General features: G+C 40.9%; 1 protein-coding gene across 11 annotated transcripts in view; it reads left to right on the forward strand.

Annotated features, from left to right (window-relative positions):
* KDM4C (lysine demethylase 4C) overlaps window positions 1–13,210 on the forward strand; it is a 447,252-nt gene that overhangs the window by 13,220 nt on the left and 420,822 nt on the right. The gene's annotated exons all lie outside the window — the stretch shown is intronic.

A 13,210-nucleotide genomic window follows, 5' to 3' on the forward strand; every position in this document is an offset into this window, starting at 1 on the left:
TTTGAGTTCTCCAGCAGATTGTCAATCATGGCAGTTCTGCAATGGCTCCGAGACACAATCAAATTGGACTAAATAAGACAGGGGTGGCCAACCTGAACCTGAGAAGGAGCCAGAATTTACCAGTGTACATTGCCAAAGAGCCACAGTAATACTTCAGCAGCGCCCCCATCAGCTCCCCCCACCCCTCCGCTCCCAGCGCCTCCCACCCACCGGCAGCCCCACAAATCAGCACCTCCTCCTCCCTCCGCGCACCTGCCGATCAGCTGTTTTGTGGCTTGCAGGAGGCTCGGGGAGGAGTGAGGGCACGACAGGCTCAGAAAAGGGGCGGAGTGGGGGCGGGGCCTGTGGCAGAGCCAGGGGTTGAGCAGTGAGCGCCCCCCCAGCACACTGGAAACTTGGTGCCTGTAGTGCCAGCCCCGGAGTCTGTGCCTATGCAAGAAGCCGCATCTTAACTTCTGAAGAGTGGCCATCCCAATATAAGACATAGCCCAGATCTGCAGGAGTTGATGATTAATGCATTAAACCAGTGCAGAACTCAGCCTCTTCTTTTGGTATGGCATTCAGCAGCTCCATATGTTCAGTGCAAGTGGCATACTATGATGTTTGTAATGACTTTCCTTCTGTAAAGTCCATCCAGTTCTCATAATAAAGGGCAGTCTCTGCTGGTTTTGCCATTTTCCCTTTCTCTTTTTTCTGGCAGTTTTCTCCCATATTGGACAGGAGAAAAAAAAATTGATGTTGTATAAATGGTTCCACAGGAACAGTTGTTTTGATCATCAAAAAATAGAGGAAAATCACCTTGTGTGCAATCTATTATTGCAATAGGTTCTCCAGGCTGAAGTTTTTCCTATTTCAGCTTCTTTCCCAAAGATCAAGTCTTCTGAACTATTGCTAACCTGAATTGGGCACAACAGATAGATAAATAAAAGAAAAATGCTCTTGCTTCAGTATTATAGTGTACTCCTCTGACTATGGTTATATGTAATGGAAACAGTAAGGTTTTTTTGGAGCACAAAAAACAGGTTTTCCATATCAAACATAACATTTGGTAAAATTTTCATCCATGGTGTGGATAAAAATGTTTGCTGTAATAAACACTTTCTAACATTTTGGGTGCTCTGATTTTGTACAGAGAAAACAATCAAGCATTTCTTGCTGTTGAGGTTTGGTATCTGGTAACAGGGTCTGCTTTGCAGCAATGAGTTGTAGAGAAATGTCAGGGGAAAATAGGATGGATAAAATATGATTTTCATTTAAATAAGAAATTTAAATAATTTTTCCTTAAATCAAATTTTTATCCACCCTATTTGCTCTAGCCTTCTCTGCAATGAATTGCTACAGAATTTACATACCTCTGTCTCGAGAGTTAAAATCACTCTAACTTAAATACTAATGTCAGGAAAAAGAGGAAAAAAAATCACTGGGTTGAAATGGATCAATATTATAGAATGTCATACTTCACCCTCTCCCAACTTCCCAGATAATATAGTCTTTCTAAAACAAAACTTCTACCCTGGGATGAAATGCAGCATGAGAATTTTTCTGTTAAGTATAGGAAAAAGTATAAAAGGAGTGTCAAAGTTATGGTATTTTGAAAATTTACCTGAAATTCAGTTTTTAAAATTAAAAAAAAATTTTTTTTGGCTCATTCTATCTCCAAAACAGCATGGCTTACGAACTCCAATTTAATTTTGTTTTGTTGGCCTTTCTGAGAGGTGTTATTTAGTAACTGGGGAAAGTGGAGAGTTAATAGAAAGATTTCAATGAGTCAGGCAGGGACACAGGAGACTGGCAAGGCATGAACATGGGGGCATGGGGAGGACAGAGAGAGACTCGTTCTTGTTAGACATTGGAAGTGTTTAAAGTTTAAATATAAAGCTTTAAGAAATTGGGTTCTGATTCTTATTTACCTTAACATGCTTAATTTTTGCCCACTTAAAAGGACCTTTTACACTGCCAAGCAGTGTGAGTGGTTCTCAGTGTGAGAATCAGGCCTTTAAAAATTTTCTATGTGGATAGTTGTGTAACTGCTTCTCAAATATCCCATCCAGGAACAGCTCTTTCCTTTCCACCCAACCTGTAATTTTGCTAAAGTCTGCAGCAGGGAGCACTGCTTAGATGGGCCTCATAAAATCTGTCAGACCAGCGCTCTCTCCCTGTGGATTTTGTGTGCCAATCGAGTTTAAAAAGTTGGTGCTCATTTAAAAAACTTGAAGCAGTAATAAAGCAAATAACTTTATTTAAAAAGAATCACATTTGGAAGTGTGTATTAGTGGAATCCAGCTAACAGCCAAAACCATTGTTACATTTCCTCTAGGTTTCAGAGTAGCAACCGTGTTAGTCTGTATTCGCAAAAAGAAAAGGAGTACTTGTGGCACCTTAAAGACTAACAAATTTATTTGAGCATAAGCTTTCGTGAGCTACAGCTCACTTCACTTCATCAGGTGCATCAACTAACCATTGATAACAGGTCCCTAAGGAAAGTACTGCAGATGCTCAACCCAGTTGGGCACTCCTTCTAAGAGTGGGAAGATGGTATGATTCCATTCCAGAAAACATAAAGGCACAAGGTCTTTTACCTCAGGGGGTGTGTTCAAAGAGACCAGAGAAGGGTTAGAGTTTACCTAGCCCTGTAACCATGCCAGGGTCCACGGGGTCTTCTGCAGTACCAACCACAGGGGCCTTGGGCGGAGATAATGCCATTCTTTTTTCCCACCTCCCACAGACTCCCATGGATTTCCTTATACCTAATCTATTTGAGTTTGGTGGTAGATTTGCATTATAGCATCTGTTTGTGGAAAATCTTTTCTCTTGGTTACTGTTTAGCTGTAAAGAAAGTATATTAGGACCTCAGAAAATCCTAAAACCCAACATATTGGAATTTATCATGCCTTTTGGGAGAAATATATTACAAAGTTGTGCTCTTTTTAATGAGTAGTAATGGAGTAAAGGCACTTTGTGGAGCGGAAAGTCATGTCATTAAGGAGGAACACAGTTATTTTTTTAAATTAATTTTGCAGGAAAGCTTTCAGTTTTATTTTTACCCTGTTACTTTATTACATCAGTCAGCTGATGTACTAGGTTTTTTTGAAGGTATGGGAAACTCACAATATCTCCAGGTTGTCCAATAAATAAATAAGGCCTAATTTGGAAATACTGTGGGGGAAAAAAAGAGTTCACATAATCGTTGGCCTTGTCAAAAAAGATCAAGTGCCAAAAGTATGAAGTGTATCAGAGATGTACAGTCTGGTCACAACAAGGAAGCAACATTTCTGAAAAATGTGCTGTTGATGGTAATATACTTTTGAACACCAGGTTCTTTCATATAGTGTTAGTTTCATAGCAAGTTTCTTAATTGCCATCTCCGCACATGGTCATGTGACATCCATATGCTAAATACAGCTATTTCTTACATAAAAATTTGAGCAGTAGGGAAGTATTTTATTTGTCTTTTGATGCAGTTTAGCAGCTGGAAACAGGGAAAAGAAGATAGAACCTTATGACCTGTCAGTTTCCCATGTACCACTTAGAGTTAGAAGACTAATGTGACTGAAAGATACTGTTGTACTCGACCAGCTTGATATATTGGGTCTATCATTTAGTGGTATTTCGTTTGTAAGAAGAAAACATACAAGAGGATTGCCAGAAAGGCTGTCGTGTTGATGTCTAATAAATATAATATAATCATATTTTTAAGAGGGCTGTCAAACAATTAAAAATAATTGCAATTAATCATGAGATTAAAAAAATTAATAGCAATTAATTGCAGTTTTAATTGCACTGTTAAACAATAATAGAATACCAATTTAAATTTTCAAAGGTATTTATTTCAATTGCAACAAAGACACGAAGTGTAGAGTGCTCACTTTATATTATTATTTTTGATTACAAATATTTGCACTGTAAAAAAGGACAATCTACAAGCCCAAGCATGAAGGGGTATACAAATGTTTAGCATATCTGGCTTGTAAATACCTTGCAACCTGGCTACAACAGTGCCATGTGAATGCTGTTCTCACTTTCAGGTGACATTGTAAATAAGAAGAGGGCAGCATTATCTCCCATAAATGTAAACAAACTTGTTTGTCTTAGCAATTGGCTGAATAAGAAGTAGGACTGAATGGACTTGTAGGCTCTACAGTTTTACATTGTTTTTGTCTTTGAGTGCAATTATGTTAAAAAAAATTCTACATTTGTAAGTTGCACTTTCATGATTAAAAAAAACTTTGCACTACAGCAGGAGCTCTCAGCCTTTTTCTTGCTGAGGCCCGCCTCAACATACTATAAAAATGCCAGGGCCTAGTGTGTGTGGGGGGACCTCTGGGAATAGGCATAGTTTTACTTCTATCCCTGGAGGGTTGGGGGGCAAGGGCTGGTGGGGCTCGAACCAGCTCCGCACAGCAGGGTCCAGGGAGGGAGCACCCCCCCAACTCACTCAGGAGGCCACCCAGCCTGTGTGGGTTGTAGGGGGACACAACCAAAAAATATAATTCAAAGGGGGGACTCAGTTAAGAAGTTTGAAAACCGCTCAGGGTGCAGGGAGAGGGGTAGCTAGGGGCTGTGTGCTGGTACAGGGGTAGCTCAGGGTGCAGGCAGGGGGTAGATAGGGGCTGTGTGCAGGCAGGGGGGTAGCTCAGGATGCAGGGAGGGGATAGCTAAGGGCTGTGTGAAGTTAGGGGGAGTAGCCCAGGGTTCAGGGGGGTAACTAGGGGCAGTGTGCAGGCAGGGAAGTAGCTCAGGGTGCAGGCAGTGGGTGGGTAGGTAAGGACTGTGTACAGGTTGGGGGGAGGCTCCAGGTGCGGTGTTCAGCTTTGGGTCGGGGCGGGAGGCTGGGGCTCCTGGCTTCAGCCCCCCGTTGCTCCTGGCTTGGTGGGGTGGGAGGAGGTTTACTGGCTTCAGCCCCATGCCACTCCTGGCTTCGGGGAGGGGTTGCCCGCTGGCTTCAGCCCTGCGCTGCTCCTGGCTTGGGGGCAGCAGGTGGGGTGGGGGCGCTGCCTTCAGCCCCGCGCCGCTCCTGGCTTCAGCGCTGAGGCTCGGGGCACCGGGTTTCAGCCCTCGGGCTCCATGGCCCCCCTGAACCACTGCACTACAGTATTTGTAAGAGGTAGATTGAAAAATGCTATTTCTTTGTTTATCTTTTTTACAGAGCAAATATATATACTTAAAAATAATAATGTAAAGTGAACACTGTACACTTTGTATTCTGGGTTGTAATTGAAATCAATACATTTGAAAATGTAGAAAAACATCAAAATATTTATAATTTAATTTGGTAAATTCTATTATTGTTTTTAATAGTGTGATTAAAACTGCAATTAATCGCGATTAAGTTTTTTAATCAAGTTAATTTGTTTTGAGTTAAATACTTGAGTTAACTGTGATTGATTGACAGCCCTAATTTTTAAATAACATACTTTTTTTTTTTTTTTTTTTACTGTTTGTATATTGTATCCCAGAATACAATTTAGACCTAGTTCAGCATGCTATTTGTGCTACCAGCATTCTGAGACTGGTAGCTCTGGCAATGAACCTTCTCTGAAATTTCGGGGGTGGGTTTGGTTGTTCTGAGCTAAAGTTTTCAGCAGTATTTATGAGGTTGTAGCAGGGCACTCGCAGTAAAGTTAATGAGTTCCACATGTAAGTCTGCATGGGAAAAAAAAATCCCTCTTAAAGTTAGGGGTAGGAAGAAAAAATAAAAATGATTACTTTTGATTTTTTTTTCTTGCCCATTTCCAAAATCAACTGTTTTAAAATGTCTTTTCACACCATTAGTAAAAGGTGTAGAGGAATAATGTTTATGGGTTTAATTCTGCTCATGTTGAAATCAATTAACTTTCATGGGTCATTTGTAAATTGTTTTTTAAAAATATTATTTTTCCAATCAAGATAAGGAAATCAAACCTGAAAATAAGTTTGCTGCCTATTCACATTTTTACAAACAAAAATTGAGAAATGCTCAAATAGTCTAAAATGCATTTTTTAAAGGAATTTTGGATCTGTATTTCTATTTAGCCATGTAGGTCAACCACTAAAACCCCATACATTCAGATTTTATATTAAAATTCCTGATTGAATCTTTGTATATCAGAGTAAGAGTAAAATAATTTTAGACCTTAACATTTTTAGGAATGTGCAAACTTTTTAACTGACAGCTATTACATTTCTGATGGGTGTCAACCAAACCATGATATTTATTTTAGAAGGAGTTTACATTTTTTAAAAGAAAATATTTGAAGATTTAACAAGATCAAATATGTACGTGTGGCAGCCAAATACAATAAATAGTGACTTTAGAATTCCTAATCAGTTCATAAGTTCTGGTTTTGCTGTTTCAAAGTCAGGTGCACAGACTTCATGCACTTAATTTTCATGCGAGCATTTAGTTCCATAATTAAAAATTTTCAAAAAAATGTTGAAGTTGTTTCCATTTTGCAGAGTTTAAGATGGACCCGTTTTCCAATTTTTGGCAGAATTGTTCATGTTAATCAACATTTTAAATCAAAATCATTTGGACCAACTCTGTTCACAAATCTGTATTTATATGCCTCCCTCTGTGCATGGAAGAACTTCCTGTTTCTGTCTGCCAGTTCCAGTCCCACTTCTCTCCTTCCTATCCCTTCCCACCCCAAATTAATACTTTCTTGGGCTATGTCTGCTCCACAGCAGCACAGCTGCACCAATGTTTCTGGTGAAGATGCTCTAAGCCGACAGGAGAGAGCTCTTCTGTCAACTTAATTCCTGCCTCCACGAGAGGTGGTAGCCATATCAATGAGAGAATCTCTCCCCCCACATAGCGCTGTCCACACTGGTGCTTAGATTGGTATAATTTAGGTTGCTCAGGATTGTGGATTATTCACACCCCTGAGTGAAGTAAGTTATACCAAAATCATTTGTGGTGTAGACGTAGCCTTCGTAAACTCCCAGCCATAATTGCTGTTCTGTTGTCATATGTGCCCTGCAAACATCACTAATAAGGAGAAGATGGAAAGAAGATGGGGAAACTGCTACTAAATAACCTGAGAGCTATATGAATTGAAGTGATGGTTTGCTAAGAGCCATTGTCTCTGTCTCTCATGCCTTCCTTCCTTTTCTCATCCGCTCTGGAATTTATTGCTTTGTAGTGTGGCTAATTTAGATTGTAAAATATTTAGCACATAAACCATTTTGTGTGTCCTTGGGTGTTAAGTGCTGTAGATGTAATGATGAAATCATCTGGATCTCCTTAACAAAACTGTGGTGTCATTATGGTATTGCTATGAAACCTGCAGCTTAATCTTTGCCTCGTGGTACACTAGCTGGTGGCTGTGTGTATGGAGCATGACAGCAGTGGTGGGCCAGGCTCTCTCTATTTTTGCATGTCTTGCACAGTGCTCTCTCAAATCCAGAAGCCAAGTCCAGCCTCATGTACCCATGAAAGGAAAATTGCAACTGACAGCATTTTGGGAAGAGTGCTGACTTCCAGACTTGCATAGGGTAGGCAGCAAACTTCTATGGATGTGCTGGTGGAAGCTGGGATGAGAGTAGCAATCAGTTCATTGTACCTAAGGAGAGAGAAGAAAAGTGATAGACCCTAGAGAAGAAATGGGGGAGCTTGGAAGAAAGTGGGGGAGAGGGAATATTGTGAGGGGTAATCTTTTTCTGGAGTTCAAGATTATAGGTTTTGTGCAACTTAAATTCCAGAATAAACTTTTCAGTGGTATCACTGTTGTTCATTCAACTTAATAGGGCACATGACAGATGTTAGGTGACATTGGTGTCTGGTGCATTATCAATTTCCAAATTTGAGTTTTACTAAGTTAACTTTTGAAGTCATATTACCCTGTTTTGGTTTCCAAAATGCAAAACAAGTTACCATGGGGAGAAGGGGAAAGCTTTGATTAGCAAAACAAAACGGTTGCACCAGTAGATGCTATTTAATAGCTTGACAGCTTTGAGTGTGTGGCAAAGGAGTGTGCATAACAAAAGGTGATCCTCCTGGCTCCCTTTGTTAGAGAGAAATCACAGCTGGCTCACAGTAATTTGGACAAGTGAGATTCAGGTAACTCTGGCTGAATGTAGAGGCCCTTTCTTTTTGTTATGATATAAAAAAAGAAATGTAACTGTAGATTCTTCTCTTGCTCTGGTTTTCATGATTGATGAATGCATGTGTGTGATTAAGTGCACAATATGGTACACTTCTGTTCTAAGATATAAGTAATTATCCTCATTTAACAGGCCAGACCCTGATTTTTGTCAAGAAATTCAGTTATTACTGTGTTTCCCTTCCCTCTTTTTTCTTTGGCAGTTTCCCTTTAGTTTGGTATAGGCAGATTTCATCACCTGTTTAATTTGGTAATTAATATATGTATCAACATGAAGCAAATCACTTAAAAAACTCAAAAAGAAAAGGAGTACTTGTGGCACCTTAGAGACTAACCAATTTATTTGAGCATAAGCTTTTGTGAGCTACAGCTCACTTCATCGGATGCATTCAGTGGAAAATACAGTGGGGAGATTAAAATACACAGAGAACATGAAACAATGGGTGTTAACCATACACACTGTAAAGTGAGCTATTACCAGCAGGAGATTGGAGGGGGCGGGGAACTTTTTGTAGTGATAATCAAGATGGGCCATTTCCAGCACTTTACAAGAACAGTAGGAGGGGAAATAAACAAAGGGAAATAGTTTTACTTTGTGTAATGACCCATCCACTCCCAGTCTTTATTCAAGCCTAAATTAATTGTATTCAGTTTGCAAATTAATTCCAATTTAGCAGTCTCTCCTTGGAGTCTGTTTCTGAAGATTTTTTTTGTTGAAGAATTGCCACTTCTAGGTCTGTAATCGAGTGACCAAAGAGACTGAAGTGTACTCTGACTGGTTTTTGAATGTTACAATTCCTGACGTCTGAATTGTGTCCATTACTTCTTTTACGTAGAGACTGTCTGGTTTGGCCAATGAACATGGCAGAGGGGCATTGCTGGCACATGATGGCATATATCACATTGGTAGATGTGCAGGTGAACGAGCCTCTGATAGTGTGGCTGATGTGATTCGGCCCTATGATGGTGTCCCCTGAATAGATATGTGGACACAGTTGGCAACGGGCTTTGTTGCAAGGATAGGTTCCTGGGTTAGTGGTTCTGTTGTGTGGTTGCTGGTGAGTATTTGCTTCAGGTTGTGGCCTGTCTGTAAGCAAGGACTGGCCTGTCTCCCAAGATCTGTGAGAGTGATGGGTCGTGCTTCAGGATAGGCTGTAGATCCTTGATGATGCGTTGGAGAGGTTTTAGTTGGGGGCTGAAGGTGATGGCTAGTGGTGTTGTTGTTTTCTTTGTTGGGCCTGTCCTGTAGTAGGTAACTTCTGGGTACTCTTCTGGCTCTGTCAATGTGTTTCTTCACTTCAGCAGGTGGGTATTGTAGTTGTAAGAATGCTTGATAGAGATCTTGTAGGTGTTTGTTTGTCTCTGTCTGAGGGGTTGGAGCAAAAGCGGTTGTATCGTAGAGCTTGGTTGTAGACAATAGATCGTGTGGTGTGGTCTGGATGAAAACTGGAGACATGTAGGTAGGCATAGCGGTCGGTAGGTTTCCGGTATAGAGTGGTGTTTATGTGACCATCGCTTATTAGCACCATAGTGTCCAGGAAGTGGATCTCTTGTGTGGACTGGTCCAGGCTGAGGTGGGATGGAAATTGTTGAAATCATGGTGGAAGTCCTCAAGGGCGGCTTTTCCATGGGTCCAGATGATGATGTCATCAATGTAGCGCATGTAGAGTAGGGGCATTAGGGGACGAGAGCTGAGGAAGCGTTGTTCTAAGTCAGCCATACAGATGTTGGCATACTATGGGGCCATGCGGGTACCCATAGCAGTGCCGCTGATTTGAAGGTATTCATTGTCCCCAAATGTGAAATAGTTATGGGTGAGGACAAAGGCACAAAGTTCAGCCATGAGGTTTGCCATGACATTATCGGGGATGTTGTTCCTGACATCTTTGTGTGGAATGTTGGTGTAGAGGGCTTCTACATCCATAGTATCTAGGATGGTGTTTTCAGGAAGATCACCGATGGATTGTAGTTTCCTCAGGAAGTCCGTGGTGTCTGATTGTCACTACAAAAGGTTTTTTCCGCCCCTGCTCTCCTGCTGGTAATAGCTCACCTTACCTGATCACTCTCGTTACAGTGTGTATGGTAACATCCATTGTTTCATGTTCTCTGTTTATATAAATCTACCCACTGTATTTTCCACTGAATGCATCCGATGAAGTGAGCTGTAGCTCACAAAAGCTTATGCTCAAATACATTTGTTGGTTGCTAAGGTGCCACAAGTACTCCTTTTTCTTTTTGCGGATACAGACTAACCCGGCTGCTACTCTGAAACCTAAAAAAACTCAGTCTGTCAGTCCTGTACACACCAGTGTACACACCCTGCACTCAAACAGGGTGACTTTGTAAAAACACACACACAAAAATTCCCACTGCCAGCAAAACAGGTGAAAGATCATTTTTGTATCTTAAATTATGTTAAAATTGGTAGTATTCACCCTAAAATTTTTTTCTTCTTGCTTTGGGTGAATGAATGTTTCAAGTGCTGTAGTTAATATTGACATTTTAAAATATTCATCATTAGGCTTCAGAGTCAACATTTTGAGCTTAATGTGAGCAGCTCATACTTCCTTGAGCTATCATTTCAGGCTGTCCCTAGACAGGCGAACATTGCTGTATTGATTTACTCTTGGCTGAAATTTTGAAGGTTTCCTTTGCAACTACAAGGGCTAGAAACTTTTTAAGTTTAGATTCTGGACCACAATTATTCAGTAACTCAAAAATTATCAGCAGTTATGGAGCAAATTTACATGCTTGCATAATCACACTATACGTGGGGCTCTTGTATGTGATTTTTAAGGCTCAAAGTATGGGCAGTCATTGGAGCATCAAAGTTGGCAGACAAACTTCGCAGTTAGTTGAAGCATGGCAATTGTTAGCTTGAGGTTCAGTCTGAATGAGAGAACCAAATCTTTATGCTTTCCTATTGCTTGTCAAAAACCTTCCATGTCTTTGTTATTACGGAAATCATTACGATACTTGGATTTGAGTGTAGCCGTCTCACTAACATTGCCTAAGTGTACCTGTAAAAGTAGGTGACATTCTGGTCTTTGCAGATGGGGCAACAAAGGTTCCGTTGCAGTTTAATATTTATGATGGATAAAAATAACAATTTAAAGACAAAGTTTGTTTAAATCATGAGTTACAAAAAGAGATATTATTTACATATGCTAGTTCTTTACTGTCTTTCCATTTTGTAGTCTTAAATTGTTAAAGTGGATGTATTGTACTTGTTTTCTTAATTGTTAATAGACTTTCAGATTTTACATAGAGATTTTTTTCTATTAAATTGGCCTGCTCTGTGGCATACCTATGTCAGTAACTGGTGTTAACTTCTGTTCATTTTGTTTTGCTTTACCAACATAGTTATTCCAGTAAAAGCCATACAGTAGATATAAGTTATACTGGTACAAGGTGCTTTTTACCAGGATAGCTTATTTTGCTTTGCCAAACAAGAGTAAGCTATACTGGTATAGGCAGTTTCATAGTGATATAAGTGCATCTATACTGGGGAGATTTTGACACGTTAACTATGCTGGCAAAGCCTGAAACTAAGAAGTCACTCCGCCCTGGCTGTAAGGCAGTTAAATAATTCACAAATCATAAAACGAGCATGTTAGGGGGCTTATTCCTTCACCCACTTACTTCCCTGGTCCTTCTCGCATGAACAGAGAGCAACAATCCCCGAAGACCAAAGGTGCAAACAATTCGATGTTTATTGGGGTGAACTTCTAGCAAGCACGATTCCAGTTTCCTTCCTTAGTGTCCTCCTTCCCAGCTCTGATACCACAGAGCCTTATACCTGTGTCCCTGTTCCCATTCCTGCCCTTAGCCAAACATGATTCCAGTTTCCCCATCCCCATTCCCTGTTCCCATTTTCCCCCCCCACACACTCACTTCCTGACCGACTGCAGACTATATAGTAAAACTTGAGTTCTTCTTAGCTATACCTTAACCAATCATTTTACTGAAATTTAACTAATTAACTAATATATTGAGTTATTTGTGAGATAAATTGAGATTATGTAAATGAAAACTATTGGATTATGTACACACTCAGGGAGGTAGTTATGTTTCCATTACCTGTGTTATGAGTGCTTACTTGTGCAACTGAAACATCTTATTAACACATTTGTTTATGTGCAATACTGTATATAATTTAGCTGAAATAGATGCTCTACTCCAGTGGTTCTCAGTTCTGGTCCACCGCTTGTTCAGGGAAAGTCCCTGGCGGGCTGGGTCGGTTTGTTTACCCGCCGTGTCCGCAGGTTCGGCCATCGCGGCTCCCATTGGCTGCGGTTCGCTGCTCCAGGCCAGTGAGGGCTGCGGGAAGGGTGGCCAGCATGTCCCTCGGCCCGTGCTGCTTTCTGCAGCCCCCATTGGCCTGGAGCGGTGAGCCATGGCCAGTTGGAGCCGCGATCGGCCGAACCTGCGGAAGAGGCAGGTAAACAAACCGACCCAGCCCGCCAGGAGCTTTCCCTGAACAAGTGGTGGACCAGAGTTGAGAACCACTGCTCTACTCACTAAGTATACTTAGATGAAGTTGCATATTTGACTAGAGTGAGACAGCAAATAATCACCTGGCAAACTCCAGCTCTTCTTAATTTAGTTTATTACAAAACTCATTTCAGGCTGATACCTCAGTAGGAGGGTTTGGGGCAATGCTTAGTCAACAGATAAATGAACAAGAACAAGCTATACTTTATAGTAGCAGAAAAGTCTTTTTCCATATAGAAGGAAAAAATTGCAATGATTTTTAAAATGTATAGCTGTAAAATAACATTTGAAGTCATTTGTGCTTTTTTGTATAAGTTGAAGGAAAACAACTGTTTAACAGTATACAGGAATGCTATACAACAATCTAGGATAGGATATAATGAGTTTATGGGTGTGGCTACACTGCAGTAAAACACCTGCGGCTGGCCCATGTCAGTTGACTCAGGCTTATGGAACTCTGGCTTTATGGCTATACAATTGCAGTGCAGACAGTCAGGGCTGGAGCCCAGGCTCTGGGACCCTCCCCTCTTGTGAGCCCAAACATCTACGCAATTTAAAGCAGCATAGCCAGAGACCCCCAAGCCTGAGTCAGCTGACAGGGCCCAGCTGCGGATTTTTCATTGCCTGTAGACATG

The sequence above is a fragment of the Eretmochelys imbricata genome, chromosome 5, assembly GCF_965152235.1.
Source record: "Eretmochelys imbricata isolate rEreImb1 chromosome 5, rEreImb1.hap1, whole genome shotgun sequence".
Classification (NCBI taxonomy): Eukaryota; Metazoa; Chordata; order Testudines; family Cheloniidae; genus Eretmochelys; species Eretmochelys imbricata.